Below are 12904 nucleotides of genomic sequence, written 5' to 3' on the forward strand. Positions count from 1 at the left end.
CACAAGTGGAACAGGGCCTGCCTGTACAGGACAGCAGGCAGTGGTGTTGCTTTCTCCCCTCCTGGAGGACAGGAATGATACTTCCTCTCTGAGATACTCAGTGCTTTTACAGTTTCTACTGCACGGCATATGAAAACAGATTTGGACCCAATAACCTGTTTTGTTTCTGCTTTTACAGTACTGTAACATTGATATGTCATACTGCAAGATGGAGATTTGTGACAGGAATGAAGTCTGGAAAATAAGTGACTGAGGATGGAGTATGACAGAGGTCTGCAGAATATCAGGTTCTGTGGAGGCTGTGCGGGGAAAATACAACTCTGCACTGTCTTCCAGTACAAGGATTAGCTGACATCAAATGAAACTGGCAGGAGACAAGTTGGAAATAATCCTGAGGAGATGGCTCTTTACTCTTCACACAGAAAACTCAAACCACACCACACAGCGTGCTGTAAATGGTACATGTGGATTCACAATGAGATCAGACAAATTCAAAGAGAAATCAGGATTACTGGAGTACCCATACCATGGCCGGGTCTGAGCAAGTACACAGGAGAAAGCATCACTCAGCTAGAGCTGTTCTCCTGTACTTCCCCACATTTGGTCAGAAACTGGTGCTAAGTTCGATACATGTTTGCTGCTGCTATTCCTATATTCTGCCAGATTTAAGCATAAGATATTTTACACGTGTTCAGTTGATACTTAGAAGAGCAGCCTGTAGGCAAGAAAGAGCTATGAAGCTCCGGAGTCAGATTCTGCCACACAATACTGTAAATTCACAGTATAGGGCATTTTGTGGTATCACTACAGTAAAAGAAAGAAGAATCCTGCCCCTCTGTACCAAGGATGTTGGGAATTTATGACTGCCTTTTTCTGTCCCCACTCCTCCCTCATCCCCATTGCACAATTTATCCACTGCAAATCTAACATTGCCTCCAGGTACTCCGCATAGTCCTTCAGAATGGCTCACTTGACTGACATGTAACAAGGTCAGGTCTTAAAAAAATCTAATATAAAAAGAAAGCATTTGCTTTGTGATTTAATACTAAATTAGTTTTATAGATTTTCTGGCATCCAAAAGACCTCCACATCCTAACACTGACATCCTGATGTCAATTCTGGTCTCAACTGGTTCACCTGTCCAGTATAGCCCAGCAATCATTCATATTCCAGGCTCATCCTATTAGCATAGTTCTGTACCATTTCACAGCTTATTACGTGAGATTTTTTTCCAAAAAGACATTTGCATTTAATTTCCAACAGAATATTGATTGCTCCGAGGCACTGAGAATTAAAGTATACATGCACGGTTATTTCATTGGTTTCTGAATAAGAGCTGAAACTTCCATCCTAAATTGATCCTTCACCAGCTTACACAAAATTAGATTGAAAATCTGGGACAAGCAGAATTCCTCAATGCTAGATCCTATATGAAAAATTGAAATTTTCCATTAATCATGACCTCAGTGAGAGTAGAAAATAAACCCGTTCATATAAAATGTTTTAATATTAAGGAACACTTCTTGTAAAAGCACATAAACCTGTATTTTCCAAACAACACTGCCAAGTGACAGAAGTTGAAATAGATTAATGCTGGATGTGTCACTACACAGCAGAGAAGTATTCCCAGTTCCCTAAGCAACTTCTGTCAATGAAGTTGTATTTCATATATCATCTGTGCAACATCACTCCATGCCAGTCTGGCTTGTGCCCACCTCAATTTTGTACTGACGGCACTTTTCCCCTTCTCTTTGCATCCAGGGCCTGCGATTCTCCCACCTGGTTAGCATGCTTTTCTGCAGATAACATATATAACAAAAAAAAAAAAAAAAAAAAAAAAAAACTGCATTGAAAATTTTTACACTTGATTTCACAGAATCACAGAATCATCTAGGTTGGAAGAGACCTCCAAGATCACCTAGTCCAACCTCTGACCTAATGCTAACAAGTCGTCCACTAAAGTGTATCATTAAGCTCTACACCTAAATGTCTTTTAAAGACCTCCAGGGATGGTGACTCAACCACTTCCCGGGGCAGCCTAAAGCTAAATATGCCACATGCAAAGGGAAAAGATATATATATGTACAGTTAGCATGATATGGATAAGGAAATTACTAGTAAGACATTAGCAGCAAAACTCTTATTCCAGCCACTTTCTGGGTAAGAATTGATTCCACTCAGAAGCTGGAGGAAGAGGAAGGAGAGCTCTTTCCTACAGCATGGCATAATACAACTGTCTAAATGCTACAAAAGAAACATGGGGAAGACAAGCAGACACCTTCCTCTGACCCAGCTAGTGTTGTTAGTCATTGTAACTGGCATGATAGTAGCTAGAATCTAGCTTTCCTATTACGGTCTAAAGAAGTGTGGTACAGCACAGGGAGAACCACTGCTTTGTTCTGACAGCAAAGATATCTGACTGGATATTGGGGAATACAGACAATTCCTAAACTGCAGGTTCTCTTACACTATTAGCATGATATAAGGTGGAGAAACACCGAATAGCAAGCATGTGTTACTGCTTTAGCAAGTCCTATGAATAACCATCCCTCCTTACAGGTTTGACCCCATATCTCTGAAAGCAACATACTCAGCCAGGGTGAGTTCACAGTGGCAGTACAAACTTGCCAGACTTTCACGCATCTACAGGCTATGCACAGCTTGCATACCTGTCTGTGCTTTCACCACTAACCCTATTTGTAAAGTCTCCTCCTTCGTGCCATCTTCATCCCCCAGCCCCATTTATAACAGATCTGCGATGAACGTCTACCAAATGTGTGAACTAAACTTTTCACAAGGGCTTCTGAAGTATATCTTTAAAAGGAAAAAAAAAAAAAAAAAAAAAAAAAAAAGTGCTAAGTGTATAACACCAGATCATTAAGCACCTTCAGAACATTCATACTTCCTCGCAGCCGCCCCCCAAAAGGTCAGGTACAAGTCAGAAAGCATTTCCCACCGTGAAGTCAGAGGAAATCAAAGAGAGAAATGAAGGCTGAGGTAAGACAGAGCCCTGCTTTCTCCGTGGCACGTTACACTGCAGCATGGGTCACGCGCCGGAGCTGTAAGCTGAGGCGCAGGCAGCTGGCGCTCGGCCATGGCACAGCATGGCCTTTACGCAGGGCTCATGCAGGCAGCAAGAAGATAACAGAAATGGGAGGGGAAAAAAAAAAAAAAAAAGAAAACTTGCAGCTGTGCCTTCAGCATGCAGGCTCTCTGCATGTGCCATTTAGCTCTTCTTTATCTTGCCAGCAGAAGAGCTGTAGCTTAATTAAAAGGAAAGGAACAAAGGGTTTACACAAGCAAGGCACAAGCTCTAATTGAGCGTCTGCCCCCAGCCCATTAGGAACTGGTAAGCAGAGTCATTCCCAACACCAGTGATCCCTATCGTTTCTTCAGCTTAACGATGCAGTCGCAGAATGACAGCGTGCAGTCTGACAAAGCCAATCTCTTTTGAGGTTGCTACAATCTCAGCTTGTCTGCATGAAATGGCATCAGCAAAATTGCAGCTTTCTGTCCCCACTCATCCTGCACACAGCCTGGAAGCAGGGCCCAAGACTGCCTTAACCCTTGCAAAAGCCTCTAGCTGAACAAGCTGCCATATAATATTGATTTAATTCAGAGATCAGGCTCTTTTCAGCATATGGCAGGCTGCAGTGGTTCATTGAGTCTGGACATGATCAGCAGCAAGCACAACTCGAAGCAGGGGCTATTTTATTTAATCATTGTATGGCTGTGCTTGGAAAAAAAGGTAGTTTCTGGTGCCCCCTGTCATGAACATCAGATGCTTTTTTTTTTTCCTGCTAAAGGACTGGCTTACTTGGGACTAGAACATTCTCACAAAATGGGGAGACATAAGCACAAAGATCTATTAGTAGCTGAAGATATAAATTATATGCAATAGCGAAAATTGCCTCACCTTCCCTCCAATGGGGAGGAACAGGGAGAGAGCAAACAAGAAGGGAAAACTCTATCCAATGTCCAACAAGGACCTCAGGAAAGGATCTCCAAATGAGCAGCCTCTCCAGGTGCCCTTCCAGTGCAGGAGGTCCTTCCCCCATAGTAACTGTATAATTTCCATCAAGAGCAACTCGCCTGCTATCAGTTGTCCCTGCATATGATGCTTAGTGCTGATCAGAGCACCGGAGGAGCAGGCACAGTTAGTTGTTGCACATCAATTCAGTGCATGAACATGACTGGGTCCCCTAACATAAAGCAAGGGCTTTAGAAGCGGGAAAGCTGCACTGCCTGCAGCACAGCTTGGTGCTCCCAACTCCTTTTTTATGAGGGCATGCCTCACAGAGGGGTGTAAGTTTTCTTCAGAAAACTGGCACTGTGTCAACTATCAGGGCAGAAGGGGTGGCTGCTGCACAAACAATGTGAAACAGAGGTGGGTCTTAGACTTCTGCCTCCCTTGCTTCCCATACTGCCTGAGTGGGAAAGTGAAAAGGAAGGCAGGTGGCCAAAATTCAGCTCTGCATTTTGCCATAATGAGGTTCAATTCCTAAAGTCTCTGCATGACCTTTGAAAGTATACTCAAAGGATTTTCTGCAATGTATTCAGGCACCAAAAATTACAGAAAGGTTTTCAGCAGGATTTCCAGAAGATCCAGGTTTCCAGCTCAATTTTAATGCGGGAAGGGATTTCAAGAACAGAACAAAACACACATAGAAAACCATAAGCCACCTGTCTGAAAAGCTTTGAAAATTTGACAGTCTGTGTGCTTCAGATATCTTCCAATCCATAACACAGGGGGCAAAACGCATTCCTACCTCACCGAGCAGTCAGGAGAATAAATATAGCACATGCTGTAATGCCCACAAGTCTTGCAGTGAGAACTGTGAGTATCTCAAATCAATTCCTACTCCCCAAGCTTGGAAGTGAGGCAGGAGTAGGATATCACTAGAGTGGTTGAATTATCTAGGGAGAATAATTACTTATTTGAATTAAACATGAGAAGTAATCAGCTCATTCAAGTACACACCCCAGTTAAAAATACGAGCAACATGACAGAAGTAAACAGAAGTAGCTGTAGCCTGTAAAAACCAGCATTCCTTGATTCAGCATTCAAAGGAAAAATAAAGAAAATAATCCACCACTCTAATATCCTTCTTCGAACAGCTTCTCTCCCACAAAGTACAGCCTAAATAAGCCCCTATTTATCTGCAAAACGTATTCAGTTAGGAAAGGCAAAACACATACTAACTGCTAGTCTGAAACCTGAAGGGTCCCATTGCTTTCACAAGCATATTGGAAGGAAAAAACACCAATGGAATAGCACAGTACAATTCAGAAGCTTCTGACCACTGGGAACCCTCAGCTACTAGTCTGTCAAATAGCGATGTCATAGATATTCCTGGATATGTGGTGAGTATATTGCATAGTATCTTAAGATTGACACTTTGACATAGATACCTGAGCACAGAGATGAGCCTCAGAAGCCCTTTAGAATCTCAGCATCTCTCCTTTGAAAATTCTGATGTTTGGGGAAAATAACTACATGCGAGTCCATAAAGCTTTCCAGAAACTGATCCAAACATGATGCTGCTCAGAGACAAATTCTTCTTGCCCTGCTAAGAGCATATGAACTCATGCTTTGAGCCCATTTCAGACTAGGTACACAACACCTAGTTGTTGTAAACAAACTCAGAGAAGACTTGCAATGCATCTAAAACATGCCCACTGGGGAGACTGAACTCTGAGAGCACCGTGTCCCAGCCAAGCAACAGGGCAGCCTGTTGAAATGAGATGGGGAGCAAGTTGTTTTTTAGGAAGCCGCTTGCCAGGGCACCAGTCCCCATGACAGTGCGCTCACTTCTGCAGATGGATAGAGCTGTTCTTCACACTGATTAAAGCACCATTAGCATCTATTCACTCTAAATGGGCTAGTGGATACCCAGCCAAAAAGACTGGGTTAAAAATGCCTAGTGATATCATCTGGTTGGACTTCTGATGGGCTGCCAATCTGCTCCATGGTGAAGACACACCTTAATGAGCAAGACAGCATTGGTCAGAACCATTTATCTACATGTGACAAACTGCATAAAACCAGGAAATTACATCCATTAAGGTGCGTGTGCAGACAGCATTTTCATTGCTTAGTGCAATTAGAGTGATGCATAACACCCATCTCCTGCTGCCCCCAGGGAAACATGGCTACTCTCTTTCAGGAACTCAGATAAGCCAAAAACAGCAACTGACACTTGTGCCATTACAAACACAATTCTGCTGCACAGCTTGCTGTCTTACCACACAGCCAGGCCCATTAATTTCATCACACATACTGAAGGAACAAATAAAACAGACATCTGATCTCAACAGTAGCTCCAAAGATCACTCTCAGCCCTCCATTATGGCTTTCCATTGCGAGACATGTTCTGCATGAGGAAAGACAAACTTCTCCCTTCTCTACATCCTGCATCCAGACCTCTCCTGGTATCAGCACCCAGCCCACATGGTCGTTCATCCTCATACACGTGGCCATCTCTTTGTGCTTGGTCTCGTTTAAACACAGCAACAAGACAACATCCTACCTTTCTCCTAGGAGGCTGCCAGTCTAGGAGGTAACCAGAAAGCCAGGTGTCTGGATAAGCATAAAGAACTGAGGAAGTCAGGAACACACCATCCAGACACACGCAGACAGGCACATGCAGACTTTGAGACAGCTGCACACTGCTTTCATTTTTATTTTAAAAAGTCCAGTCTATGGCCATGTAGGTGGTGAAGACCACACCAATTTACACAGGGACCTGCAGCAGCTTGGAAGTTGTTTTTATCACCAATACCCTTTGGCTCTGACCAACTGAGAGTAAACAGGGAGCTGCAACTCAACCCCAGCCCATGCTGGAGAGGCAGGCAATGAGCTTTAAGTGGAGCAGGCCTTTTGCCAGCTGAGGGCTGTTTCTGTGGCACCCCACCAACAGCCTCCTCCCAGACCCAGTCCTGCCCTCCTCACCAGTTTGGTGCCAAGTGACAAGCAAGCAATGCCAGCACAAATGCAGGCTACCCAGGAGACTGCCAGCAAGGCCAGGAAACAGCTGCAGGCCACAATATGAGAGGTGAAGGGTGAATATACCCTGGAGAATCTAGAAGGCAACCTATTTAAACACTCAGCTGCTCTCCACTAGGTGTGAAGGCATCTAGATTGCACATCCCCAAAACTAATAAGCAAGAAAATAAAGAGTTAAGTTATACACAAGTGACACTCCTCTGCTCAGCTTGTCTTCCCAACTCAAGGCACGCACCAAACCCTGTATATCCCTACCCAGTTCTCTCACCTCAAGAATGAGACTGCTTTTACTTGAAAAGGAGACCGACAGTGACTAAACCAATAAACCACCCTGCCAGATCTTCTCATAAATATCTCTACAGCACACAAAACAGACCATGTCTGTGAGACCAACACTAATAGTTCTCAAGAAACACTTGTGATCAGAGTACAGTCCACAAACTGATATTAAAAGATAACTTCTGATATCTTAAGTACTAGAACGTTGGGTTGCCCAAAAAGGCAAAATGAAGGATTCTGTGCTAGAAAGTACTAAAAAGATGCATGGAAACAATATGTGGAAAGAAGCAACAAGTCACATCACAGCCAGCCATGACCACTCTGCTTTCACAACACCAGGATGCATTTTCCTTTCATAATGGCTCTGTATACACCTATTGCTCTGGGATAACAGGTTTCACTTGAAGTGTAGATGATTTATAGCTTAGTGTGCTTACTTACATCAACATATTTGGACTTTACTGACAGATCATGGGACACAATCATGCATTTTCTTGAATAATTCATTGAAGAAAGCTGCCTGCCTCAGTTTCCTAGCTGTGGTTCTTCAAACATATGCATAAGTTTTGACACCTTTGATATGAGTGTGGGGAAGGAGCAAAGAGAGAAGCTATTTTAAGACACCTAACCCATCTTTACAGCACATAGCATTGACATTTATATCCACATGGACAGATGCATTGGGAACTTAGGATACACAGCCAAAGACTTACTTGACTTGGTCTTTTTTAAAAAAATAAAAAATAAAAAATAAAAAAATTAATTCATACAACAACTTTCTTGCAGCAATGACTATTTATTTCTCTGCCTTAATCTACTCTTCTATTGCCCTCAGCTTCTCTACTGCACTGCTAATCAGATCTCTACTTACTTAAGCCTGCAGCAATACCTTGTGCAGCTTGATCTCACTGAGCAGTGTTGCCCATTTCTACCATCAGGAGGTAGGATCAAGAATTCAGTAGATGGCACTTTTCTACTTCACTACCAGAACAAGTACACGCACTAAAGTGCTGTAAACAAAAGGGAAAACTAAGTAAAATAGACAACTTGCTGTCGGAAGGAGTACAAATATAACACGCTTTCGGTTGAGCTTATACCAGCTTATTAGAAGTAGAGAGATAAACCCAGCCTGAAAATTTCTTGTCCTTCCCATTGCAGAGTTAGGCACACGTTTCCACAGGTAACAGCAGCACCACCCAGCCTGCCTGCAGTGTCCTCCTCCTCTCCCTCTCTTTCATTCCTCAAAGATGACCTGAAATCTGTCTGCACTGCATCCAAGCCCAAGGTAGGACACACCCCATCGACAGGAAAAAGTTTTCAGGGTCCAAGTTTCCTGGAGCTGGAGATTGACAGTGAGCATCAGATAAGGATTAGGATTCAAACATGGAATTCACACCCATGCTTAAAGGGCAATGTTTAAAAGTGCACTTTGAGGTGTCAACGTCACTGATCTCCTGGTTTCAGCTGCAATAAAGTTAATTTTCTTCATAGCAGCTGGTATGGCACAATATTTCCAATTCAGGATGAAAGTAACACTGATAACACACCTGTTTTAGTTGTTGCTGAGTAGTGCTTACATGAAGTCAAGGACTTTCCTGCTTCTCACACTGTCTTGCCAGTGAGGAGGCTGAGGCTGCACCAGAAGCTGGGAGGGGACACACAGACAAGGTGGATGACCCAAACTGGCCAGAGGTACATCTCACGCCATGACATTGGGCTCAACAATAAAATTGGTGAGAGTTGCCCAGGAGGAGACTGCCATTGCTCCCTGCATCATTATTTCTTTCTCTTCTCCCGTTTCCCCATCTCCACCCCATGAGAATCTGATGTTGGTTCAAAGAGGCAAGGGAGGAAACCAAACCCTGGGTCTTTGAGTTAACACAACCACTGAAAGAAGTGCACTTGTAACCATATCCCTAGCAAAGGCAAACTGCTTGCAAACATCTTTGGGAGAAACAGCTTCTGAAACCCACAGCATACTGTGGTTCTGTGACTTTCAACAACACACTGCTGGATAAGCCAATAGGAAAAAGCTTAGTCTGGATCAGGCATGATTGTTCAACTACAGTTTTAGGTGACACAAGACAATATTGTCAGCCAGCTTTATTCTTTTTTGTCCCAGCTGCAGAAGAGATGAAACTGTAGCGTAAAAACTACAAGGTAAAACTGCCCCTATGAATTTTCTGACCAAACCTTTACTGGTAGAGTTTGTACTAGTTCACCTCTTTTTGTTGCATGGACCAGGCATGTCTGATCTGGTCTCTTTCTGTCATGGGGCTCATCACCAACACAGAACTACAGTGTGTCTGCAGAGGAGGTAATTACAGAAAGGCTCCTAGGTTTCTACTCACAGAACAAGCTCTGCTAGTTCAGAACTGCAAAGGCATCCGGTTGCCTTTTTTTTTTTTTGTCTTTAGTAGAAAGATACATTTTTGAGGCATCTATTTATCAACACCTTTTTAAAAAGCCTTTTTCATTCAAGTGGTAGCTTCCATCCTGCGTACTGACAAAGGAGTCATTCCTTCCATCTTTCACTCTGTCCAAACTCCACTGCGGGTCACAGAAGGAAAGAGCTAACACCCAATTACCCAATAACACTGGCAATAACACATCACTTTTCCAGCCAAGATCTCCCTGACGGATGACATGTCCCAGGAACCATTCCATTATTTTAGATAGTTACTTGGAATCCGTGGCCAGATGGCAATTGCAGGATAAGAGCTGGCAAATTTGTATGTCTTCATTCTTTTCAAGGTACAGAAAGATAGCTTCCAGAAATACCCAAAGTGATAAGAATAGCAGGAAGGAGTACGAAAAGCCATTTTCTAATGGCTGCCTGCCTTTGCTATATTTTTGCCATAAAAATCAATGTAGAAGTCTTTTGTCATACCCAAGTTGGCTGGTCACACTCTGGCTGTGCTCTTTTAGTAATTATACTTAACATTTAACTTTTTTTTTTTTTTTTTTTTTAAGTCCGTACATTTAATGAACCACCAGAAATAACTTTGGCCATATTTACTGTAGATTTTTCTTCTACAGACATCACCTTGTGGTCTGCTTCACATCTGAGGCTTTATTAATTACTAGCTTCACCACTGTAAAGAGCTGAAGTGTTATCAGCTAGGCACTGTTGCTTACTGCTGAAGTAAGAAAAAAAATCAATCACATATAATAAAGAGCTGACATAAATTTTGTATTTCTGCTGTCATTTGTGGCTGAGTTTTCCAAGCATTTCCTTTACTTCAGAAGCGCATCTTCTCCCATCCCATTCCTACATCACATTCCAGCATCCCAATGTCATCGCTAAAGAAGCTAGAGAAAAAGGCAATCTGCCAAGAAAGTATCAACATTAAGTCAAACCACAGGTATCTACACTGACTGCTTGCATTATGCACACCATGAGCAGCATTCAATATTCCAACAGATTTTTAAATGACCTTCAAAAAAGATTAATTCATCGATCTCTAGGAACTCCTCACTGATGTCCCTCAGTTCTAGGATAATCCCTAACACAATGTGCTTTAAAAGGAAAAACCAATTCTCTAAAAAAGGAGCTAAAACACATGCTAAGAATAAAAATGAACTGATTTCATTTTGGAATCAATAAAAATCAGTAAAACCCCAGTTTGGAAGCATGCCACCATTCCAAGTCAGCGCCTGAGCAACAAACTAGTATACACTTCTATTTACCTATGCTCAGTTAAGGTATTTGACTTTATATACAATCAGATATCAAGTAAAAATCGAGGCAGAAGTCTCTAAACAGAACAAACAGCATCCCCTCCGTACCCTTGGAAACAGCTTTCTCTCTCCTACTGACTGCTTGCACCCTTATGGGGCCATAACCAGGGCACTGGAAGGCAGAGCCATACTGAATGCCTACAGGGGAGGACACACAAATGCTAGAGTACTTTAAGCTCTCTCAGAGGCAGGCTTCCAGCTTACACGCTGCTGCCAAAAACACCACTTCCAATTGCTAGGCTGTACTCGACAACCTGATGCTGTAAAGCTGAAACCACCTCCTTGGGAAACAGTGCTATTTAACCCCAGTTGTTCCCCTCACGTGTAGATATGAGGTATTTTGCTCCTGCAGTAGCAAGCAGAGCAAGGGAAGCTTTTTTTGACTTACTCCCTCCTTCATACAGCATTTGCATTTCAGAACTGAAGCAAGGCGCAGGCCTCTAGCATAAAGGCAGCAGTATGCACTTGAGGAACAGAAAGAAAACTAACATAAGACTGAGTGTCAGGCATCATGATAACAAAAGAAAAGTACTGATTTAACTTCTTCCTGGTGGCATATATTATAAAATAGGAGCTGCTGCTGAAAAAGCACTCGTGTTATGTTTGTGGTGCAGTCATACACCACGTTCAGCACCTGAACACATTGTGCATGTGTGCTCAGAGAAACAGAGATGAGATACAAAGAACAAACAGTGAAGCTGTGAAGGAAGAGGGCTATGCTGCTCACATCTCCCTCCACACTATCCGGTGTGCTCTTTGTGAGAGACACGTCGGGAATATCAGGCAAAACCAGAAAGAGGAGAGAAAGCTATGCATGTGACTACCTACCGCACCAAACAGATGTCAGAAGCAATGTTCAGAGGGTTCTTCCCCCCCCTCAACTGAGAACAAAAAGACAGCAGATTGAAGGAAAGGCACAAAAAACACCACAGCTCAGGACCCAAACCTGCATGCTAAGTCCCAGCTGCTAACATAAGAGACTTGTATGTTTGGCTCTAGATCTTGGCTAGTTATTAGCTGCTTGCCAGGGCTACAGCATCCTTCAGCCCCCACACAAGACACAAAACAGCCAGCAAATGTTCACACTGTACAAAGCCAATATTTGCCTGTCTTGCCAGCTCTGCTCTTCCACACACAACCTGCTTTCAGGAGCAATTCCTGATGTTTTAAAATATTCCCTTGTGATACTCCTTAAAATATTACTAACAAGGACCTAGCTTATTAAGGGAACACCTGAAACGTTCAAACATCAGCCCTTTACACCTCCCTCATTTGTAATTGAAACTAGAAATCAATGTTATTAGCATTTTGTAAGAAGGACCGGAGCTGTGCTGTGCTACACAAACACAGTCTGAGAAACAGCCCTGCACCAATCGATCTACAACTGGAAAAGACAGGGATATAGTGTGGATGGTTTGCTTGGAAGGCAAAAAGATTTGTCTGCAGCCAGCTAACAGAGCAGGAAGAGAACAAAGGTCTCCCAGCTCCCTTTTCCTGGCTATCTAAAGCAGTTCTGCTTATCAGGCATTAGTGGTAGCTTACGGTTCCAGTCAGACTTACATCAACAAAGGCAGACTGACTATCCTAGAAATGCAGCATAGTGGAAGAACAGAGCTGAAAAAGCCCTCCAAGTAATGTAGTCCATCTTTTTGCTCTGAAACAAAACAAAGTTTACCCTGATATTTCCTTACAGATGCTAGTCTGATCAGTTCTAGAACATCTCCAACATCAAACATTTTTCCTGAACATCTACACTAAATCTCCCACACTAGAAAGCAATCCAAACCCTACACCTGTAGTCAAAGCAGTAATACATCAAAACACATATAAAGAATAAATTCCATCACCTTCTGACACAAGTCTCCTTCTTCTGCTTTT

The 12904-nt window shown here is 42.8% G+C and overlaps 1 long non-coding RNA gene across 2 annotated transcripts in view; it reads right to left on the reverse strand.

The window, feature by feature from the left end:
- LOC118160637 overlaps positions 1-12904 on the reverse strand; it is a 39863-nt gene that overhangs the window by 6855 nt on the left and 20104 nt on the right. The gene's annotated exons all lie outside the window — the stretch shown is intronic.

Source organism: Oxyura jamaicensis, chromosome 1 (assembly GCF_011077185.1).
Source record: "Oxyura jamaicensis isolate SHBP4307 breed ruddy duck chromosome 1, BPBGC_Ojam_1.0, whole genome shotgun sequence".
NCBI classification, from domain to species: Eukaryota; Metazoa; Chordata; class Aves; order Anseriformes; family Anatidae; genus Oxyura; species Oxyura jamaicensis.